The 24,460-nt window shown below is 45.5% G+C and overlaps 1 pseudogene; it reads left to right on the forward strand.

The window, feature by feature from the left end:
- The first annotated feature begins 273 nt into the window (after positions 1 to 273).
- Positions 274 to 23,688, forward strand: LOC100447190 (MHC class I polypeptide-related sequence B-like; annotated as a pseudogene).
- Positions 23,689 to 24,460: the final 772 nt, after the last annotated feature.

The raw sequence follows: 24,460 nt of genomic DNA on the forward strand, positions 1-24,460 counted from the left end.
TGTATATAATTATATGGACTTTTTAGCAATCATTGAAATTTCTGTAAGTGCCAGTTACATTTTGGCAACCCCGTCAAAGCCAGGTGTGCCCAGGGCAGTCAACTAGGCCCTGGACTCTCATTCAGGTTGGATTCTATGAGAACCGTATTCGCGGTGAGAATTCTAGAGCCAGATCTTGCTGCTCCACAATTGCCTCACGTTGCAAGACAAGCAAATCTATCCTGAGTCTGTAGATTCCAGGGCTGCTTAGGAGGAACTTCCATTCGCGCGTGGATGACCTCAGGCTCCGCCCCTTCTGCCCCACTCAGCCCTCACCCAGTGCCCGAGAGCGCTCAATCAGAATCCGAGAGCAGCCCGGCGGCGCCCCCGTGTGGTCACAGGGCCGAGGACAGAGGACCCCTCTCCCCTTTCTCACCAGCCAGGACCTCCAAGGCTCTCCCTCTGCTCCCAGCACTTGGACAGGGCTCTGCACTCAAGGGGCCTCCGGGTCTCAAGTCAGGCCCTGAGTCCATTCAGCTTCCCAAAATCCATGCTGACAATGACATTTCCTCTCACCAGTGAGTGACTGGGCTTTTGCCTCAGAGCAGAGAGAGGCCTCCAGGGCAAAACAGTGGGATCAGATCTGGGGATGACTCACCCCCAAACCCTTGCTGCCACATGACCCAGTCCCTCAGCCTCCAGATGGGGCCTTGGCTTCCTGTCCCCTCCTTTGTTCCTGCTGCTCTTCCTGCAGGTAGAGGCTGCTCATCCCAGGAATCAGCCTGTGAGCCTCCAACCCTGGAGTCCGGGGACAGCAGCTCCTAGTGCCTCGGTCCAGGAAGGAGGGAGCCTCCAGAGAGCAGAAGAGAGAAGAAATGGATCATAAGAGAAGGGGGCAGAGGGAAGGAAGAGAGTGAAAGGAGCCAGGGAGGAGAGAAAAATGGAAAACATCCTGTTAGGAATGTGTGTGTGTGTGTTGATGTGTGTGTGTGCAGGTGTGTGTAGAGCAGGAGAGAGTTTCTAGGGTTCTGAGGAAAAGAGAGCTGCTATCCAGGTGCCAAGGGGCCCAGCCCTGGGAGTTTCAGGGTCCCACTTTCTGAGCTAGGATCTTAAGGCCCTATCAGAGTCCACCCCAGGAAGCCTGCAGTCATAGCACTGGGCTAGCTGGACGGCTGCCTCTTCTTTGCCTTTGACAGCAGGAGCTGCCATGCCATGCCCAGGGGTCCTGGGGTCATGGGCAGAGAGCAGGTCCCTCTGCTGGCAGCCAAGGAGATGTTGTTCTTGCAGGGTGCGTCAAAGACTTACTTAGCTGCGAGTCTGAAGGTGGTCATGGGTTACAAAGAGCTCAGCAGTGAGCCTGGCCCAAGCTTCTGACCCCTTTCTTTGGATCTCAAGGGCTGACCATGGATTCCCAATGGATCTCAAGAACTCGCCCATTTACCTCCTGCCCCAGACACTCCCCACTTCGATACCCTGGGACCTAGGCATCTGCCTCTTTCCTTCTCCTCTGGCTACCCAAGAACTTCCAGGCCCTGCTCTCTGCCAACCTGAACTCCAGGACCCTGCAGCCCCACTCCCAAATTGCTAGATAAAATAGTGATTCTATTTTCAGTGTTTTGAAAACTCTCTATACTGTTTTCTATAGTTGCTGTACTAACTTTACACACTGTGTGTAAGAGTGCCCTTTTCTCCACATCCTCACAAACATCTGTTATTTTTCTTTCTTTTTAGTTGTACCCATTCTGTCTGGGGTAAGATGATATCTCATTGTGGTTTTGATTTGCATTTCCCTGATGATTAGTGATGTTGAGCATTTTTCATGTACCTGTTGGCCATTTGTATGTCTTCTTTTGAGAAATGTCTATTCATGTCATTTGTCCACTTTTTAATAGAATTTTTTGGGTTTTTTTTTTAGCTCTTGAGTTCCTTACATATTCTGGATATTAGTCTCTTGTCAGATAAATTGTTTGAAAATATTTTCTCCCATTCAACAGGTTGTCTCTCTACTCTTTTGGTGGTTTTCTTTGCTGTGCAGAAGCGTTTTAGTTTATTATAGTCCCATTTGTCAATTTTATTTGGGTTGTCTGTGCTTTTGAAGTCTTAGCCATAAAATCTTTACCCAGACCAATGTCCTAGAATGTTTCTCATATGTTTTCTTCCAGTTGTTTTATAGTTTTGGGTCTTACATCTAAGTATTTAATCCATCTTGAGTTGATATTTATATAGGGTGAGAGATAGGGATCTAATTTCATTCTTCTGCATATGAATATCCAATTTCCCCAGCACCATTTATTGAAGAGGGTGTCCTTTCCCCAAATGTATGTCCTTGGCACCTTTGTCAAGAATCAGTTGGCTGTAAATATATGGATTTATTTCCAGATTCTCTATTATGCTGCATTGATTGACGTGTTTGTAGAGACAAGGTCTCAGTATGTTTCCCAGGCTGGTCTAAAACCTCTGGGCTCAAGTGGTTCACCCTCCTCGGCCTCCCAAAGTGCTGGGATTACAGGAGTGAGCCACAGTACCTGGCCTCTATGCTGTGTTTTGATTCATTATTATCTCCTAAGCCCTTTCCCAGCATTGATATTCTACTAAACACCCCATGATTAAATTATATCTCTACACCTTGAGATAAACAAAAGATTATATAAGCAGTAAAGACAAATATGAAAAAATAAAACTACTACCAGCATTATTAGGAGGATATCCTTAAATCATTTGAGTAAGAAAACTTTTCTTTCTTTCTTTCTTTCTTTTTAGCTACACCTGCTTGAATGGAAAATATTTCTTAAATGAGACAAATATATGAAATTGAAAATGCTTAAACTTCAAAGGACTTACATTACATATATAATCATTCTTTCTTAATGATGAGATAGGTTCTGAGAAATGTGTCCTTAGGCGATTTGGTCTTACATGAACATCATAGAGTGTCCATACACAAAGCTAGACGGTATAGCCTACTGCACACCTATGCTATATCATAAAGCCTATTGCTCCTAGGCTACAAACTTGGATAGCACATTACTGTACTGAGTACTGTAGGGAACTGTAACACAATGGTAGGTATTTGTGGATCTAAACATATGTAAACAGAAAAAATTCAGTAAAAATGTGGTAAAAAGATTTTTAAAATGGCACACCTATATAGGTTACTCACCATGAATGGAGATTACAGGACTGGAAGTTGCTCTGGGTGAGTCAGCAAGTGAGTGTTGAGTGAACTGAAGGCCTAGGCCGTTACTGTGCACTACTGTAGATTTTATAAATGCTGTACACTTAGGCTACACTAAATTGATTTTAAAAAATAATTTTCTTTCTTTAATAATAAATTAACCTTAGCTTAATGTAACTTTTTAAACTTTATAAACTTTAATTTTTAAAACTTTTCAGCTTTTGTAATAGCACTTAGCTTAAAAGACCAACATGTTACAAAGCTGTACAAAAATATTGTTCCTTATATTTTCATTCTAGAAACTTATTTCTACTTAATTTTTTTTACTTTTAAATCTTTTCTGTTAAAAACAAAGACATACATTAGCCTAGGCTGACACAGGGTCAGGATCAACAATATCACTATCTTTAGCCCTCACATCTTGTCCCACTGGAAGATTTTCAGGTGTAATAACATGCATGGAGCTGCCATCTCCTGTGATAACAATGCCTTCTTCTGGAATACCTCCTAAAGGACCTGGCTGAGGCTGTTTCAACTTTTTTTAATAATTAGAAGTAGCACACGCTAAAATAACAATAAAAAGTATAGTAAATACATAAACAAGTAACAGTCATTTATTATCACTATCAAGGATTATATATTGTACATAACTGTATGTGCTGGACTTTTATAGGATTGACAGTGCAGTAGGTTTGTTTACACCAGCATCACCACAAACATATCATTAATGCATTGTACTATGATGTACAATGTCACCTACAATGTCACTACAGAGAAGAAACCCCCAAAATCTGCACTCCTAAGCTGCATATGCTTCAGGTGATACTCTAAGGAGCCCACCAGAGAACAGCTGCTTGGAGATTGCATGCTAAGTAGAAATGCCAAAGGCTTCAGAGTATGAGGAGATACTGGAATTTTAGCCCAGCCAAACCTGGGTTGAGCCAACAGGGTGGTGAAGCACTATGAGTGAGGACCTTTGCCTTGGAGTAAGGACCACCCTGAACTAGACTCATGTTTACAAAGGATAAAATCAAGCCTAAGCAGAATCAAAGTGGGTCTGATTTTTATGATAATTAATGAACTGTCAAGCAGTTAGCAGTCTTAGGAGGAAGATAGCAAAATCCAGAACCTCTGAAACACATCACCCAGAATATGTGGCATGCCAAGCAGCAGAAAAAATGCAACAAGTGGAGATAAAATTATCAACAGAAGCTGACTCAGACGATCTGGATACTGAAGCCAGCGAGCAAGGACATTCTTCAAAATATTTATGATTAATATGTTAAGGATAATAGAGGAAATGATGGGCAAACTATTTCACAATCTCCAGAAAGATCAATCATAAAAAGAGAGAAAACACGAATGAACACTGTGAGAAGGGACAACTTATAAAACCACAGATTTTATTAAAACGAAAATAAGAGAATATTAGACACAACTTCATGACAATACCTTTTAAAATTTAGGTGCAATGAAATGAGTTCTTGAAAAACACAGTTGAACAAAGCCAACAGAAAACTAAATAGAAAATATAAATAGTCCTCTATCCATTAAGAAATTGAATTCTAATTAAATTCCTTCCCACCAAAAAAACTTCTTGACCACATTTCTTTCCCTGTCAATTCTTTCAAAAACTTAAAAAAGGAATGTCAGTTTTATATAGTCATTCCTTGGTATCCTTTTGGGATGGGTTCTAGGACCCCTGTGGATACCAAAATCTATGGATGCTCTGGTCCCAAGTATAAAATGGCCTACTATTTTCCTACTACCTATGTACATCATCCCATATACTTTAAATCATCTCTAGATTACTTACAATACCTAGTGCAATGTACATGATTGTAAACAGTAGTTATACTATATTGTTTAGGAAATAACAACAAGAAAATGTCTGTACATCTTCAGTACAGATGTAACCACTGTCAGTAGGCCTAACTACATAGTATACATCAGCAGCAACATAACATTTCCAATCCTCAGGTAGTTGAATTCACAGATGTGGAACACACAGACATGGAGGACAGCGTGTCTTATATTTTATATAATGAAGAGTGGCCAGGCGCGGTGGCTCATGCCTGTAATCCCAGCACCTTGGGAGGCCGAGATGGGCAGGTCACCCTGAGGTCAGGAGTTCAAGACCAGCCTGGCCAACATGGTGAAACCTCATCTCTACTAAAAATACAAAAAAAATTAGCTGGGTGTGATGACAGGTGCCTGTAATCCCAGCTACTCAGGAGACTAAGGCAAGAGAATTGCTTGAACCCGATAATTGCTAGGCTTTGAGTAAAGTAGATTGACCTTTATAATGTAACCCTCCCCAAACAAGATAGAATTCTGCAGCAGACGTCCTGGGATTTGAACTGCAATATCAGCCAACTGACCCACAAAGAGCTGGTTGGTTTGTGTGCAGCATTTGCAAGATGAGTGGACAACATCCTGTTTGGAAGTCTACCCCTTTGATCAAAGAAGTTAAAAACAGGACAGTTTTTTTTTTTTTTTGGTTGAATTGCATGATGTTTTCTGAGAAGTGATGAAAGAATTGAACAATGACAAAAGTGCCTATGTTTTAGTTTTTACTGACTTATGGGCAGTGACTGATGGCCTGGCCATATAATTAAGAGAGCAATGAAAAACTGGCCTATGAAAAGAATACCCATATAGGACACAGTCCTATGGAAATCACTATGGTAATTTGAGGGGTGCATTAATGTAAGATATGTTGATGTCTGATATAAATTGGGTGTTGTCCCCACCCAAATTTCATGTTGAGATATAATCCCCAGTGTTGGAGGTGAGGCCTAGAGGGAGGTGAGTTGATCATGGGGGTAGCTTCTCATGAATCGTTTAGTACCGTCCCCTCAGCATAGTTCAATTAGTTCAATGCCCCTCAGAATAACTCTCCTCCAGGTTTGGAAGGTGATTGAAATCAACAAGCATTTATTTCTAAGTGCTTTCCAGGTGTACCTGTAATTCCAGCTACAAGAAGAGCTGAGGCAGAAGGATCTCTTGAGCCCAGGAGTTTTAGTTTTGCCTGAGCAACTTTTGAGTCCAGGGGAAAATATCAATACCACATCTCAAAAAAATCCGCGTTTGCTTGTGGTGATCACCTGGGCCCATGAGATAAGTAGACACTGAGGGCTGCAGCAGTGCAGAGATGGGCTAAATCAAGATATATTTCTTTTACATCCTCCACCTCACAGGCACGAAATACCCATAAGGACTGTTCTGTTTAAGAAGAGACAGAGACAGCATATGGCTATGTGGCAGATTCTCTCATGGGAAGGCCTTGAAAATAGATAGCTGGCAAATTAGACTGATACCAGTATCCCTAGGAGACAGCAAATGGGTCTTGGCAGGAATAGATACTGACCCTGGAGTGAGCATTGCTTAGCTGGTGGTAGATGTGTTATCAAACTGAACTGGGGTCCACTCACCTGGTGCAATAAGGGCAAACATCCACACTGAGGTTTTGTAGTGGGAGAAAAAGGAAGGCATTTATTTGCAAGGTACCAAGCAAGGAGAATCGGGAAGCTCACACTTAAGACCTAACCTCCCCAATGGCTTACAAGCAAGAGTTTTTAAGGCAGGAGTAAATTTCAGCAAAGCAGAGTTGCAGGCAACATCAAAAATCAATGCATAGAAATTACACACTGGTTTGGCCTAAAAAGGTGGGACATCCTGATGAGGGATCGTACAGGTCATAGGTGGATTGAAAGATTCTCTGATTTGTGATTGGATAAGGAGCCAAAGCTTTGTCTACACACTTGGGGGCAGTAGGGAGGAATGTTCAGGTCTGGTCTGTGGATGTGACTCTTTCCAGGCCCCTCAGGAAAAAATTTAGAACAAAGAATCACAGTCAGCATTGAGTCCTCATTTTCCCCTTATCTGAGGTCTCCCTATCAGTGGCTCTGTTTGGTGAGAGTCTGGGTTCCTGAAAAACTACTCAAGGACATACGTTAAGACGTTCTCTTTAGTTTCTATAGAGAATCAAACATCTTGGGACTCTAACTTCCTTGGCTATTGTTTTAAGCTATTTTTACCTGCTTGCTTATAAGATCACTCACTTGCTTTTCAAGGTTGGCTAGGTGCCTGGAATTTCTCTTGAAGGAACTCAACATTTTCTTTTATTTCCATGTTAGGGAGGTCTGGCAGGCTTCTAAGAGAAATCCCTACTTCATCTCAGATGCAAATGCTTAGAGTACTATAATAGAACCTGGACGGGAGATATTGCAACCATTTGCATCACTGAGTCACATTTCTTCACACCAGGAAACACATTTGCCCAAAATGTCCAACAATGTTCAGAAAAATATTTTGCTCAGAGGAATAGTTTCATAGAGAATAAAAATAGTCAAATGACACATTACTTGTATAAAGCAGGAGTGGGGAGACATAAGCATGAAGGGCGGGCTTACACACGTTCATGAGTGTGCTCACACCTGACATGAGTGTGGACAAAGGAGTGTCCCCACTAGAGAGTGTCCTCTTTTTTCCTGCTGGATCAGGGAAGGGTGCTGGTATGACTCTACATACGATTTTTTCCATGACAAGAGGACACTGGAATGATGACTAGACTTCACCTCAACTCACCTTTCTCATACCTGATTCAGTGGTCTTAGGACAAGGAATGCATATAAAAGTGCCAAAACAGGAATTATTCCTAAGCAAGAAACTGTAAATATATTTTAAAACCATTATGCAAGAATTCCTAAGGGCCTGGAGAAGTAGGTTGTGCCTTCACTGCATCTGGCAAAGTTGGGGCTAACACTGAATGCTGCTGTATTGCCTGGGGTCAGATAGCCAACTAGTTCTCTACCTGCATAACCCTACCCTCTATGAACTGGAATGGACCAACGAGAGACACTTGCTAGAACAGTATTGCTCCCTTCAGTCTAGGCCAGCACTGTAGCAGAACTTAATGTTTCTTCCAAAACTATTAATGTTTGGTATAAATGAAGAGAAGGAGGAATAGTAGCTGAGGGTAAATGAATGAATAAATGGGTTGTGTAATAAGGAAAATCCAATGTTACATGAACTCCTAAAAAAAAGAGGTATAAGCAAGAGATGATATTGTCTCTTGACAATGATGGTGCACCCCATCTCCATGGGGACAGAGGGTCCTGTGCTCAGAGTGCTTCCAGACGTCGTCTCCTGCACTTCATCTGGCTGCTCATTTGTATCCTTTATAACTGCTATTGTTTGAATGTTTCCCCAGAAAAGCATCTGTTGGAAACTTAATCCCCAGTGCAACAATGTTAAGAGATGGGACCTTTGAGAGGTGATTGGACTATCAGAGCTCTGCCTTCATTAATAACCTGATTAAGGTTGCCCTCATTAATGCTGATCATAAAGGACCTGAGCCTGTGAGTTCGACCTCTTACTCCCTCTAGCTCTCACCCTCTCTTGCGCTTCTCCCTTCTGCCAGATACAGTCCCTTGATTTTGGAATTCCCATCCTCGACAACCACGAGCCAATTAAATTTGTGTTCATTGTTAGTTATCCAGCCTCAGGTGTTCTGTTATAGTGGCATAATTTAAACCAGGGGTCCCTAACTCCCCTGCCGTGGACCGGTACAGGTTTGTGGCCTGTTAGGAACCAGACCACACAGCAGGAGGTGAGGGGTGGGCGAGAAAGCATGAGCATGACCGCCTGAGCTCCGCCTCTGGTCAGATCAGTGGTGGCATTAGATTCTCATGGGAGCACGAACCCTATTGTAAACTGCATGCGAGGGATCTAGGCTGCACGCTCCTTTATAAGACTCTAATGCCTGATCATCTGAGGTGGAACAGTTTCATCCCGAAACCAATCCCCGCCCACCTGTGCCACCTGCCCTGGTCAGTGGAAAAATTTTATTCCATGAAACCAGTCCTTGGTGCCAAATAGGTTGAGGTAAGCTATGATTACCACTGATTTAAGCTATGACAATAATAAACTGCAATACTGAGTGTGAAACAAAGATAAAATCTTGGGACCCCAAACTCACAATACCAAAGAGAAAAGTTAAGTTTGGGAACTGAGTCATGGAAAAATTGCCTTTCTTTTGTTCCTAAACAAATACCTGCAAAGATAGAGGACCACATATCTCCCCAGGTGGCCTCCCTGGGTTTCGCCGTGTTGACCGGGCTGGTCTCCAGCTCCTGGCCTCGAGTGATCTGCCCGCCTCGGCCTCCCGAGGTGCTGGGATTGCAGATGGTGTCTTGCTCACTCAATGCTCAATGTTGCCCAGGCTGGAGTGCAGCGGCGTGATCTCGGCTTGCTACAACCTCCACCTCCCAGCTGCCTGCCTTGGCCTCCCAAAGTGCTAAGATTACAGCCTCTGCCCTGCCGCCACCCCGTCTAGGAAGTGAGGAGCGTCTCTGCCTGGCTGCCCATCGTCTGGGATGTGAGGAGCCCCTCTGCCCGGCCGCCCCGTCTGGGAAGTGAGGAGCACCTCTGCCCGGCCGCCATCCCGTATAAGAAGTGAGGAGCGTCTCTGCCCGGCCGCCTATCGTCTGGGATGTGAGGAGTGCCTCTGCCCGGCCGCCCCGTCTGGAAAGTGAGGAGCGCCTAGGCCCAGCCACCCCGTCTGGGAGGAAGTGAGGAGCGCCTCTACCTGGCCGCCCCGTCTGGGAAGTGAGGAGCGCCTCTGCCCGGCCGCCCCGTCTGGGAAGTGAGGAGCACCTCCACCCGGCCGCCCCGTCTGGGAAGTGAGGAGCGCCTCTGCCGGCTGCCCCGACTGGGAGGTGAGGAGCGCCTCTACCCGGCTGCCACCCCGTCTGGGAGGAAGTGAGGAGCGCCTCTGCCCAGCCGCCCCTTCTGGGAAGTGAGGAGCGCCTCTACCCGGCCGCCCCGTCTGGGAAGTGAGGAGCACCTCTACCTGGCCGCCTCGTCTGGGAAGTGAGGAGTGCCTCTGCCCGGCCGCCCCATCTAGGAGGTGAGGAGCACCTCTGCCCGGCCGCCACCCCGTCTGGGAGGAAGCGAGGAGCGCCTCTGCCCGGCCGCCACCCCGTCTGGGAGGAAGTGAGGAGCGCCTCTGCCTGGCCGCCCCGTCTGGGAGGAGAAATTCTTCTGCCTTGGGATGCTGTTGATCTATGGCCTTGCCGCCAGCCCCGTGCTCTCTGAAACATGTGCTGTGTCAACTCAGGGTTAAATGGATTAAGGGCGGTGCAAGATGTGCTTTGTTAAACAGATGCTTGAAGGCAGCATGCTCGTTAAGAGTCATCACCACTCCCTAATCTCAAGTACCTAGGGACACAAACACTGCGGAAGGCCACAGGGACCTCTGCCTAGGAAAACCAGAGACCTTTGTTCATGTGTTTATCTACTGACCTTCTCTCCACTATTATCCTATGACCCTGCCATATCCCCCTCTCCGAGAAACACCCAAGAATGATCAATAAATACTTTAAAAAAAAAAAAATCCCTTTTGGGAAAAAGTGTAGGCCACAGATGCCAGTGATTTTTGTCTCTTTTTCCAAGGTGCATCTTGGAATGGGAGACTGGAGAGACCCATGGATCCCAACCCTGGACCTGGTTCCCCCAGTACAAGCCATGAGCCAGTTGAATCTGAATGCGAAGGTGGAACGACGACTGACCGGAGTCATGCTGACATCAACCCCCATAACATGGGGACTGATCAAGAAAACCACACAGGAAGCTGAGAAACTGCTGGAGTGCCAGGGTGTCACCTTTTGCTGGAACTCAGAAGTACAATCGATGTTTAATGGACCAATGCTTTCTGACTCAGCTCCTCTCTACCCTGAATACAAGAGACCCTAATAGTTAGGCAGGAATATCATTGCCCTTATTCAGCATGAAGAAGTTGCAGAAGACAGACCTTCATCATTCTGCAACCCTTAGGATTAAGGGTCCTCTTATAAAAAGGGAAGGGGGAAATATGTAAGAAGCATTCAAACCACAGCGACTCCATTTTGAATAAGGGCTAAGAAAAATGAAGCTGGATCACCAACCGGCAATTAAGAGCTGCACAGCCTGCAATTGCCTTGCTCAATTAATTTTAAAACAAAAAGGAGTAGATGTTGGAGGCCGCACGAATGTTTCTTATGATTTGCCACAATTGAAGCCTGCCAGTAACAATATGAACCTGTGACCAATTAAGCAGCTGACCAATCGTTACTTCCTCCTCCTTGCTCTTATTACCCAATAAATATGAAGGGCTGAGAAGCTTGGGTGGCAGCCTTTGCTCACTAGAAGCAGGGAGCTCTTCTCTTCTCTCTTCTTCTTCCCCATCCTAGCCTTTCCTTAAAATGATTTAGGGTATCTGGCAGATAAAATTTCTAAGCAGCAAAGCATTCAAAGAGTGACTTGGGTGCTCTTAAAAGCATTCCATTTTAAAAGGGAAACAGAATATAAAAGTTCAGAAAATTTACAGCCTGACCATGCAGTAGAAAAGAAAAACCCATTTTTTGAGGAGAAACTCAAGCTGGCTGCAGAAATTTGCATAAGTAACAACAAGCCAAGTGTTGATCCCCAAGACAAGGGGTAAAATATCTCCAGGGCATGCCATAGGTCTTCATGGCAGCCCCTCCCATCACAGACCCAGAAGCATAGGAGGAAAAAATGGTTTCATGGGCTGGGCCCAGGGTCCCCATGCTATGTACAGCCTAGGGACTTGGTGCCCTGCATCCCAGATGCTCCCACTGTTGCTAAAAGGGGCCAAGGTACAGCTTGGCCCATGGCTCCAGAGGGTGCAAGCTTTAAGACTTGACAGCCTCCACGTGGTTTTGAGCCTGCAGGTGCACAGAAGTCAAGAATGGAGGTTTGGGAACCTCCACCTAGATTTCAGAAGATGTATGGAAATGCTAGGATGCCCAGGCAAAAGTTTGCTGCAGGGGCAGGGCCCTCATGGAGAACCTCTGCTAGGGCAGTGTGGAAGGGAAACGTGGGGCTGGAGCCCCCACACAGAGTCCCTACTGGAGCACTGCCTAGTGGAGCTGTGAGAAGAGGGCCACTGTGTTCCAGACCCCAAAATGGTAGATCCACCAACAGCTTGCACTGTGCATCTGGAAAAGCCACAGACACTCAACACCAGACTGTGAAAGCAGCCAGGATGGAACATACGCCCTGCAAAGCCACAGGGGCAGAGCTGCCCAAGATATGGGGACTTACCTCTTGCATCAGCATGACCTGGATGTGAGACATGGAGTCAAAGGAGATTATCTTGGTGCTTTAGAATTTGACTGCCCCACTGGATTTAGGACTTGCATGGGCCCTGTAACTCCTTCATTTTGGCCAATTTCTCCCATTTGGAATGGCTGTATTTACCCAATACCCATACCCCCATTGTATCTAGTAAGTAACTAGCTTGGTTTTGATTTTACAGGCTAATAGGTGGAAGGGACTTGCCTTGTCTCAGATGAGACTTTGGACTGTGGATTTCTGGGTTAATGCTGAAATGAGGAAAGACTTTGGGGGATTGTTGGGAAGGCATGATTGGTTTTGAAATGTGAGGACATGAGATTTGGAGGGGCCAGTGGCAGAATGATATGGTTTGGCTCTGTGTCCCCACCCAAATCTCATCTTGAATTATACTCCCATAATTCTTACATGTTGTAGGAGGGACCCAGTGGGAGATAATTTGAATCATGGAGGCAGTTTCCCCCATACTGTTCTTGTGGTATTGAATAAGGCTCACAAGACCTGATGATTTTATCAGGGGTTTCCGCTTTTGTATCTTACTCATTTTCTCTTGCCACTGCCATGTAAAAAAAATCACCTCCTGCCATGATTCTGAGGCCATCCCAGCCATGTGGAATTATAAGTCCAATTAAACTTCTTTTTCTTCCCAGTCTTGAGTATGTCTTTATTGGCAGTGTGAAAACGGACTAATACAGCTGGCTTCATAGATTGAATTGAAAAAAACTGCCTCCTTTAATTTCTAAAATGTATGTGTAAAATTGATGTAATTTCTAAATTATATGTTTGATACAATTCATCAGTGAAACCTTCTGGACATGGAGTTTCCTATATGAGAAGGATTTTGATTACAAATTCAATTTCTACAATCAATATATGGCTGACCACATTTTCTATCTCTTCTCTGGTCAGTTTTCATAAGTTTTCCCTCTCAAGGAAATTGTTCAGTTCATTTGCTTGTCAAACTTATTGACATGAGATTATCAATATTTCTTTTTGAGATCTAGAGTGTGTACTGATGTTCTCTCTTTTATTCCTGACATTGTTAATGTGTATGTTTTTGTCTTGATCAGTCTGGCTAGAAATTTATAGAGTGTACTGATTTTTCCCTATAGAACCAGTATTTGGATTCATTAATTTTCTGCTTCAGTTTTTTATTTTATTATTATTGCCTTCCTTCTGCATGCTTTTGTTTAATTTGTTCTTCTTTGTTTCTTACAGGAGAAACTAATTTACTAATTTGAGACCTACCTTCTTTCTTAATATAGGCATTTAAGGATTTCAGTTTTTTCTTCAGTACTACTTGTTGGGAACAAATGCTCAGTGTTGTAAAGAAAGATCAGCATTGAGACAAAGGATCTCTCAGCAAGGCAATTGACTTCTGCAGAAAGGGTGCATGATGGAGCAATGGCGAGCGCACACCTGAACAAAGGAGAGCAGGGGTTTTTTATAATCTCTCAACACAGCTTGTCCCTGTAATTGTGTCTTGTCTCCATTGGCTGGAGTTGGACTGCACAATATAAGCTGAACCCGGTTGGCTAACTTGAAAAGTGCAGGAATGTGGTTATGCCAGCGGTGAGTGCAGTCTTGGCGGGAGGAGCTGTTGCAACAGGAGGGTTAATCTATAGAGTGAGTAGCAGATGTGGGATGTGGTCTCCATAGATAAGGACTGGCGGGAAGTTTGTTTACCAGGGCAGGGGGTACAGAGAGTAAGGAAGTCTGGCCTTGAAAGCAGGGAACAAAGAGCCAGGATGCTGAGCAAGTTAACCCTTTGAAGAGGAACTCTTTTTATATCTAACACTACTTCAACTGCATCCCATATATTTGATATGTTGTGTTTCAGTATCCTTCAGACAACAGAAGACTTTCTAATTTCTCTTGTGATTTCCTCTTTGAATAAGTTGTCATTCAGAATTTTGATGTTTAATTTCCAATCCTTGGTATTTTCATGATCGTCCGTCTTAGTCAATCTGGGCAGTTATAAAAGAATTCCACAGTCTATGTGGCTTGCATACAACAGAAATCTATTTCTCACAGTTCTGGAGGCTGACAAGTCAAAGATCAAGGCCTGGGAAGAGTCAGTGTATGGTGAGGGCTGCTTCCTGATTCATGGATGTTACCTTTTCTTGGTGTCCTCACATGGTGGAAGGGGCAAGCAATCTGGAGTCCCTTTTATAAGGGCATTCATTTTATTAATGAGGATTTTGCCTTCATTGCATGATCACTTTCTAATGGCACCACCTCCAAACACCATCACGTTAGAGATTAGGTTTCAATTATGAGTTTAAGGATGACAAAAACATTCAGTCCCACGGGATCATCTTATTGTTACAGATTTCTAATGTATTTCCATTATGGCCAGAAAATATATTCTGTATGATTTCAATGTTTTGAAATTTATTGTTTTATGGCCTGAAATATGGTTTCTCCTGGTAAATGTATCATTCATACTTGATATAATTTGTATTTTTCATTGATGTGCATATGCATATAAATAAATTAAGCCTGGGTGCTTGATAATGCTTTTCAATTTTCTATATCTTTGCTAAATTTTTCTTAGTTTTTGTATTAATAGCTGAAAGAAAGCTTTAAAATGTCTAACGATGTTTGTAGAATTCTCTACTTCTTTCTGTAATTTTGTCAATTTTTCTTCACGAACTCTGAAGACTTGCTATTGGATCCATTTCTGGTTGCACGCCTTTCTGTTGAATTTACCCTTTTATTATTATGAAGCGCCTCTTTTTCTCTCTGGTAATATATATTATTTGAAAATCTTTTACTGGCAGTAACATAACCATTTCAATTCCCTGTGCTTACTGTTTGTATGGCATTGCTTTTTTCATCAATTTTTATTTATGTGTGCCTTCATATTGAAATTGCATGTTTTACATGCAGATGTATGTTTATTGCAGCACTTGTCACAATAGCAAAGACATGGAATCAACCTAAATGCCCATCAATGGTGAACTGGATAAAGAAAATGTGGCACATATGCACCATGGAATATTATGCAGCCATAAAAAAGAACGAGATCATGTACTTTACAGGAACATGGATGGAGCTAGAGGCCATTATCCTTTGCTAACTAATGCAGGAAAAGAAAACCAATTGTCACATGTTCTCACTTATGAGTGGGAGCTAAACGATGAGAACATATGGACATATAGAAGCGAACAACACACACCGGGGCCTACTTGAAGGTGAAGGGTGGAAGGAGGGAGAGGATCAAGAAAAATAATGAATGGGTGCTAGGCTTAATACCTGGGTGGGTACTAATAGGTACAGAAACTATATGACTGTGGGCAGCAAGCCACCCAGGTGCCGAGGCAAGAGACTGAAGGCACAAGCTCTTCCAGTATAATAAAGAAAATACTTAAAATAAAAATAGTTATATTAGACATAAAATATAGATATGATTATGTATAAATATTACTAATCATTATTTTATAACATTACTCTTTATTCCAATATTATAATAATCTTTGTTCTACAATTATAACCTAGAAAAAACCAGGCCATACAGAGAGATAGGAGCTGAAGGGACACCGTGAGAAGTGACCAGAAGACAAGTGTGAGCCCTCTGTCATGCCCGGACAGGGCCACTAGAGGGCTCCTTGGTCTAGCGGTAACGCCAGTGCCTGAGAAGGCACCCATTACTTAGCAGATCCGGAAAGGGAGTCTCCCTTTGCCCGGGGGAGTTAGAGAAGCCTCTGCTCCACCACCTCTTGTGGAAGGCCCGACATCAGTCAAGCCCGCCCACAGCCATCTGGAGGCCTAAACATCTCCCTATGACACTGTGCTTCAGTGGTCACGCTCCTGTTTCACTTTCATTTTCCACCCTGTACACCTGGCTCAGCCTTCTAAATAGCAGTAGCAAAATTAATGAAAGTACTAAAGTCTTTGAAATACATAGAAGAAATAATGACGTAAACTGTCCCCTCTCTCTCTCCGCCTCGGCTACCAAACAGGGAAGGGCCCCCTGTCTGGTAGACACGTGACTCACGTGACCTTACCTATCATTGGAGATGGCTCACACTCCTTACCCTGCCCCCTTGTCTTGTATCCAATGAATAACAGCGCAGCCTGGCATTCGGGGCCACTACCAGTCTCCGTGCCTTCGTGGTAGTGGTCCCCCGGGACCAACTGTCTTTTCTTCTATCTCTTTGTCTTTTGTCTTTATTTCTACGATCTCTCATCTCCACACACAAAGAGAAAAACCCACAGGCCCTGTAGGGCTGGACCCTACATATGACAAACTCTCATGGTACAAATTTACCTACACAAAAACCTGCACATGTACCCTGAACTAAAAATAAAAGTTAAATTAAAAAAAATAAAGTTCATGTCTTGAAAAGAGCATATGGTTGGGTTGTTTTTTTAATCCAGTCACAGAATCTCTGCCCTTAATTGAAGTGTTGATTTATATAGGTTTTTGTCATTATTGATATAATAGATTTTAGGTCTGTCATGTTATTTTCTCAGTTTTTCTTCCTCTGTTCCTCTTTTCCTGACCAATGATTTCTCATCAGAAACCAGAGAAACAAAATAAATTAGAATAACATCTTTAAAGTTCTGGAAGAAAAAAAGGTCAACGAAGAATTCTATATCCAGTACACATGTCCTTCAAGATAAAGGCAAAATAAGGAGATATTTCAGGTAAAAGAAAATTAAGAGAATTTGTCACCAGCAGATCTGTACAATAAAAATTGGTAAAGAAAATATTTCAAGCTAAAAGCAAATGATACCAGGTGGAAAATGAGATTATCAGAAAAGATGAAGATTGTGAGAAGTGGTAAATATTAAGTGTGAAAGGCTATCTTGCTCCCTCCCCTCGCTTTAATCTTACTTTATATACATAGAATTGTTTAAAGGTAAAATAAGAAGGCTTTCTGATGGGGCTTATAACGTATGTAGATATATTACATATAATATCTATAGCATAAAAGATGGACATTGTATAGAGGATAAATGGTTGCAAGATTTCTATATTTATGTGAACTAGTACATTATTAACTGAAGATGGGCTGTGAAATGTTAAGAATGAGTTAAGTTCTGAAGGAAATCAAGACACAAAAAAAATTCAATAGATCAACAAATTCAGGAGATGATTTTTTGAAAAAATTAATAGGATAGATAGGCTGATAGCTAGACTAATAAGGAAGAAAAGAGAGGTGATCCCAATAAGCATAATTAGAAATGACAAAACAGATGTCACCACTGACTCTGCAGAAGTAAAAATAACTATCAAAAGCTACTATGAACACCTGTATGCACACAAACTAGAAAACCTAGAAGAGATAGATAAATTCCTGGAAACATACACCCTCCCAAGACTGAACCAGGAAGAAATTGATTCCTTGAAAGGACTAATAATGAGCTCTAAAATTAAATCTGTAATACATAGCCTACCAACAAAAAAAGCCCTCAACCTGATGGATTCACAGCTGAATTCTACCAGATGGGTGAAGAAGAGCTGGTACCATTCCTACTGAAACTATTCCAAAAAATTGAAAGGGAGGAACTCCTCCCCAACTCATTCTATGAGGCCATCATCATCCTGATACCAAAACCTGGCAGAGACAAAACAAAAAAAGAAAACTTCAGGTCAATATGTTTGATGAACATTGATGCAATAATCCTCAGCAAAGTACTTGCAAACCAAATCCAGCAGCCCATCAAAAAACTAATCCCAATGATCAAGTAGGCTTCATATCCAGGATGCAAGATTGGTTCAACACATGCAAATCAATAAATGTGATTCATCACATACATAGAACTAAAGACAAAAACCACATGATTATCTTAATAGATCCAGAAAAGCCTTTTGATAAAATTCAACATTCCTTTATGTTAAAAATGCTCAATAAACTAGGTATTGAAGGAACATACCTCAAAATAATAAGTGCTATCTATGACAAACCAACAGCCAACATCATACCAAATGGGGGAAGCATTCCCCTTGAAGCCCAGCACAAGATAAAGATGCCTTCTCTCACCACTCCTATTCAACAGAGTGTTGGAAGTCCTGGCCACAGCAATAAGGCAAGAGAAAGAAATAAAGGGCATCTAAATAGGAAGAGCGGAAGTCAGACTACCCCTGTTTGCAGACCATTACCAGAGAATCTTCCCTTAAAGCCCATGGTCTCTTATATCAGCTTGTGGTAAGTGCTGCTTACTAGTATTTAATGGATTAAAATGTATAATGTGTTTCACTTTTGTGTTAGTCTGTTTTCACACTGCTGGTAAAGACATACCTGAGACTGGGCAATTTACAAAAGAAAGAGGTTTAACAGACTTAACGGTTCCACATAGCTGGGGAGGCCTCACAATCATGGTGGAAGGCAAGGAGGAGCAAGTCACATCTTGTGTGGATGGCAGCAGGCAAGAAGACAGAGCTCATGCAGGAAAACTCCCATTTTTTTAAAACCCTCAGATCTCATGAGACTCATTCGCTATCACGAGAACAGTGCAGGGAAGACCCATCCAATAATTCAATCACTTCCCACTAGGTTCCTCCCATGACAGGTGGGAATTGTGGGAGTTACAGTTGAAGATGTGATTTGGGTGGGGACACAGCCAAACCATATCAACTTGTAAATTACTACAAAACTGTCAACACTTAGCCACTTCTGCTTCCTCAGGAAGGTCGGGGCAGCAGATCTGTGTGTTAAATATCTATGTGAAGTTATTGCCAGGAAGAAGTTTCATCTGTGGTTTCTTCTTCCCCAGGCCCCACAGTCTTCATTACAACCTCACAGTGCTGTCCCAGGATGGATCTCTATAGTCAGGGTTTCTCGCTGAGGGACATCTGAATGGTCAGCCTTTCCTGCTCTATGACAGACAGAAAGGCAAGGCAGGGGCCCCGGGGACAGTTGGCAGAAGCAGTCCTAGGAGCTGAGACCTGGGACACAGAGACCGAGGACTTGACAGAGAATGGGCAGGACCTCAGGAGGACCCTGACTCATATCAAGGGCCAGAAAGGAGGTGAGAGTTGGCATGGGCAAGAGTAATGGGAGAGGCCTTCTCCAGGAGAGTTGGAGGCAGAGAGCAGGGACTTGTCTCTTCCCACTGAATCTGGCTGAGGGTGGGCTGAGAAATAGGAATCAGTGGGGCTCAGCAGGGTGGTGAGCTGGCACTCAGGCCACACAGGGAAACATGGAGGAGGGCCAGGGAGGGGTCCCCACTGGGCTGAGTTCCGCACTTGGGTAGGAAGGTGAGGGGTTCAGGAATGAACTGCTAGGTGGGGGCAGCCTTGCATTCCCTCCAGGAGATTAGGGTCTGTGAGATCCATGAAGACAGCAGCACCAAGGGCTCCTGGCATTTCTACTATGATGGGGAGCTCTTCCTCTCCCAAAACCTGGAGACTCAGGAATGGACAGTGCCCCAGTCCTCCAGAGCTCAGACCTTAGCTATGAATATCAGAAATTTCTGGGATGAAGATGCCACACAGGCCAAGACACTTTCACCCTGTGATGGCAGACTGTCTGCAGAAACTACAGCAATATCTGGAATCCCAGGAGGGCATCAGGAGAACAGGTACTGACCCTGGGCAGGGGCTTTTCTCTCCCCCATTTCACTACAGTCACCCCCCTGCCAGCTCTGTCCAGGGAAACCCTCCCTGTGCTATGGATGCAGGCGTTTCCTGTTGGTGTATTGTGTCCTGACTTTCCTCTTGTGTTAGAACCACTGGATAAAGACAGTGGGTCAGGGACCGAAACATCCAGTGTTGTAATCTGGGAAAGCAACGCCCCACTCCCAACAGAATCCTCACCCTGGGGTGGGTGTTAGGCAGGAGAGGAAGCCCTCAGGGCTAGGGCTGCCCTATCTGCCTCCCAGCCTGCCCATCCTGGAGAATTCCCTCCTGGCCTCATGACCCAGGAGTCCAACCCTGACATCCCTCCCCTTCAGCATCAATGTGGGGATCCCAGAGACTGAGGCCACAGTCTGAGGCCCATCCTCCTGCCAGCCCAGAGGAATTGGGCCCCAGGGTAAGGACAGACTTGCAGAAGGTCCAAGGTCCATGAGGGCTTCAGCCAGAGTGAGAACACTGGAGAGAAGCAGCCCTGTTCCCTGAGTCTCCCTTAGAGGGAGTGGGGCTTGGCCATGTGCCTCACTGGCTCTGCCCTTTCCTATCCAGTGCCCACCGTGGTGAATGCCAGGCCTCAGAGAACAAAGTCACCCCCACATGCTGGGCTTCCGGCTTCTATCCCCAGAATATCTCTCTGGCCTGGTGTCAGGTTGGGGCATTTTTTGAGCCAGGATGCCCAGCAGTCTGTGGGTGTCCTGCCCAATGGGAATGGGACCTACCAGACCGGGGTGGCCACCAAGATTCCCCAAGGAGAGGAATAGAGGGTTACCTCCTATGTGGGACACAGCAGGAATCACAGCACTTACGCTGGTGCCCTCTGGTGAGCCTGGGGCAACCCTCAAGGGTTCTGACCTAGAAAGGGTCAGGCCGAGTTGGACACAGCAGCGATAACTGGAACTCTGGGTGCCCAGTGTGCAATAAGGCCCTTTATTTCAGGGAAAGCCCTGGTGCTTCAGAGTCTATGGCAACCATTCCATATGTTGCTGCTGCTGCTGCTGCTGCTTTTGTTATCATTATTATTATTATTCTCTGTGTCTTTTGGTACAAGAAGAAAATATCAGCTGCAGAGGATCCAGGTGAAAAAAGGGGGTAGTGGCTGGAGATGGGAGGGCCCCTGTCTGGGCAGTAGGGTCCCCTCATAGCTCCTGCACAGATAAGCATGTAGGTGACAAGGCTTCTGGAACAGGAGTTGGAAGTTGGGGTATTTGGGAGGGGAACAGGAGCCGCAATTTCATCTACACCCCTAAGTCCTGCCCAAGCCAGGGCTGGGCGAAGGCCCTCAAATGTCCAGCTGTGGCCTCCTACTGCTGCACATGAGGAGTGGGCAGCAGGGAGGGCCCTTGAGCCTGCTCTGTCCTCATCCCCATCCCTCTGTCTCTCGGGCTCACCAGCGTGCATCAGGGTGGGGTGAGTTGGGAATCGTGTGCTGATTGCTGAGGGCCTGGATGATGACGGCCTCAGAAGAAGTAAATAGTAAAGGCAGCTGTGATCTGGGCAGGGGCTAGAAACTGGAGAGGAATCTGAGGAGAGGCGGTACCCTTAGTCCTTCCTCTCTGCATCCCTCTCCCCTGTTTCTCCAGCCATCATGAGGACACCCAGAAAAAGACGCATGAGGCCCAGACTGGGAGGTCTGCCTATGCAGCCCCTTGGAGACCCCCTTGTAACAGGGAGAGTCCTGAGTGCACACAGCCGTCTCTGTTCACTTTGTAGCTCCCCACATGCCTCCTCCAGGAGCTGTCTCGGAGGTGTCATGTCTTCTGGATCACTCAAGGCCATGCTCTTTCCAGGTTCCCACCACATGGCCCTGCCTCCCTGAGTTCCCTTGCAGATAATATGGATGAGTAGATATGCAGATGTCTCTGGGCCATCTGGGGAGTGGGGACCAGCCCCTTGTCAGGGCAGCTGTCGTCCCTGTTTTCATCCTACTTCTAGGTGTTTCCTTGTCCAGGCCCTGAAGGACACAGTCCCTCAGGGACACAATGCTCAGGGGCCGTGTTTTTGGGGCTTTGTTCTGTGCTCTGTGGCCTCACCTTGCCCTCCCTGAGCCAATTCCCCTTTCTCAAGGTGGTCACTTTCCTGTAAATTTGGAGTAAGGGATGGTCAGGATGATTTCCCCCACAGTCAGTTGTTTGAGGGGAGAGTAAAAGAGAAAACAGGAAGTTTTGTGTTTCTGCAAAGACACAGGCAGTGCAGGGGACAGTGAGAGGCCAGGGTGTCCAGGAAACTGGAGTCTTTCTGCCATTTCCCCACTTCTCTGTGCCTGGCGGTGGGGGTGGTGGTTTTTCATCCTTGAACCTAATTGCACTGTCCGTTGGCCCCTCAGGCCTGCGCAGATGGGAAGGTTCAACCCCTCCCCTGCAGCAAGAGGGCCCCGTCCAGGAGGCACCCACAGCAGGGGCAGTGCAGGTCTGTGGTTGCTCCTGCTCTCACCTACGGTGTCTCCTATAGAGGGGTTGTCACTTCCGGGTCCCTGTGGGCGGGAAAGGCTGCCTCGTAGGCCACGGGGCATTGGCCTGGGAAAGTGTGTGAAAGTCATATGCTAATCTCTCAAAAATTCTCCTTTAAATGTTGATGTCCAATAAAGATGTTCACAATTTCCGCTGGATAATCTTCATAGGATTTCCTCTAATATTGATGTTGTAAAGCATATACAATGAAATGGGAAGTCAAACTTGGAGCTTCCTCTCCAGGAGGGTCCATGTTGGAGATGGTGCCTGTGGCAGTGGCAATCCCAGAGTGCAGAGGGTGGGTGGAGGCAGCCTCAGGCTGAGGAGTCTCCAGAAACCCCCTACTCCACAGGGAGAAGAAGAAGATTCCCTGTGGGCTGTGAGGGCAGTGGCCTGGGTGGAAGCCCTGCTAGGAACAGGGCAGGAAGGTCTTGCAGCCTCGGCAAGCAGCAGCCCTGGGATGGAGCTGCATTTCCAGGGGCGAGTGGACCAGGCAGGAGCAAGGATGGCCCAAGTGCAGGTCATGGGCCTGGGTGGGTGCTGACGGTCTGGAGAGGCTGGGTGTCCTCAAGCGTGGAGGGTCCCAGAATCCAGTCAGGTGCAGACCCGGTGGCGGCCACGTGTTTTTGTGCCGAGCCCCCAGGCTTCTTCATGGGCTCTGCAGTTAGGAGCTGGCTGCTCAGGGCTGGGAGGGTGGAATGCTGAGCTGCAGGTGGAGCGGGGAGCCCAGTGTGCAGGGTCTGCTCTGTTGTGCAGGTGCCTCTGTAGGTGAGGAGGGCCTGGGGACTAACAGGGAGAAGGACCACGTGTGTGACCCAGCCCAGGCCTGGTAGGACACGGAGCTAGGACCAGTCCTCTCTTTGGGGAGGTTTCCCACTGTGTCTAGGCTGGTGGAGCTTGGGAGGAGGGGAGGGTCCTGGGTTCCCTCCTGGGTCTGATTCTTGTCCTTTAGTCATGGTGCCCTTTCATTCCCCACATGGTGGGTGGTGGGCACAGGGCAGGTATCAACATTGAGGGAATCACAGGAGGAGACTGGTGGAGGCTGGAGAAAGTAGGATGGGAGGGAGGAAAAAGGAGGGCGTCATCTTCCCTCAGAGAAAGGGTGAATCTGATTTGGGAGTGACTGAGGAGGGAGAAATCCTCAGGGAATGAAAAGCAGCACTGCACCCAGTGGAGCATTTGCTGGTTTCTCTCTTTTCTCCAGAGCACATGAGCCTACGAAGCCCAGATCAACACCTGGTTGGGACAGGAGACCACCAGGACACCATACAGCTGGGATTTTGTCTCTGGTGTCAGCTCCTGGGTCCGCTGGCTCCACTGGATTCAACTCCCTACCTAGGTCTCACCAGCACTTTCCCTCTTGATGCCTCAGTTTCCTCATATATTAAATGGGGGAAACTAACAGCACTTATTTCTTGTGGTCGGGGATTGACAAGTGTTAGTTGCTATGAGGTGTTTGCAGCTGTGCCATATTAGTTGGTATTATTTTTGTTGCTTGTTATTATCTTATCATCTTTTAATGTATTGTATGTGCAGTAATTACATGCACAAAAGCACATATGTGCCTTTAAACACATTGTATGTGCATAAAAGCTTTATGAGTGTGTGTCCTGGTGACGGCTCCTCCTGGCAAGCCTGGGACCAGCCTTTTTGGCACCTTGAGGTCCCCTCATCCCTGTCACACTGTTATAAATTACCCCATGTCTACTATGCCTGCCTAATTTGATACTGTGGATTTTTACTCTTTAAATAGACATTTCTGGCCTGTGCTTTATTTCATGCACCCGGGACGAGTAGAATACGAGGTTCAGGGGAAAAGGAGAAGTCTGTCTCAATGCCTTGACACAGCATGAAGAAATCTCTCCCTCTTCCTACCTCTCCCTGCCAGTTCCCAGTGATTGACAGATTCACAGCAAAACAGAAAGGGAAGGGTCGGGGGTGGGGGTGCACATCTGGGGCCAAAATTCAGGGGCTGACTCGGGGGAACATCTGCCCTGAAGAGTTGGATCCTTCATGTGATGATGTTGAGCTGAAGTGTAATATCAGAGAGGGGCGCAGAGAGGGTTTTGAGGTTCCCTGGTATCGAAGAATAGGGGTCAGACTGCTTCTGGGGTGAAGTGACTCCTGGGAACATGT

Source organism: Pongo abelii, chromosome 5 (assembly GCF_028885655.2).
Source record: "Pongo abelii isolate AG06213 chromosome 5, NHGRI_mPonAbe1-v2.0_pri, whole genome shotgun sequence".
Lineage (NCBI taxonomy): Eukaryota > Metazoa > Chordata > Mammalia > Primates > Hominidae > Pongo > Pongo abelii.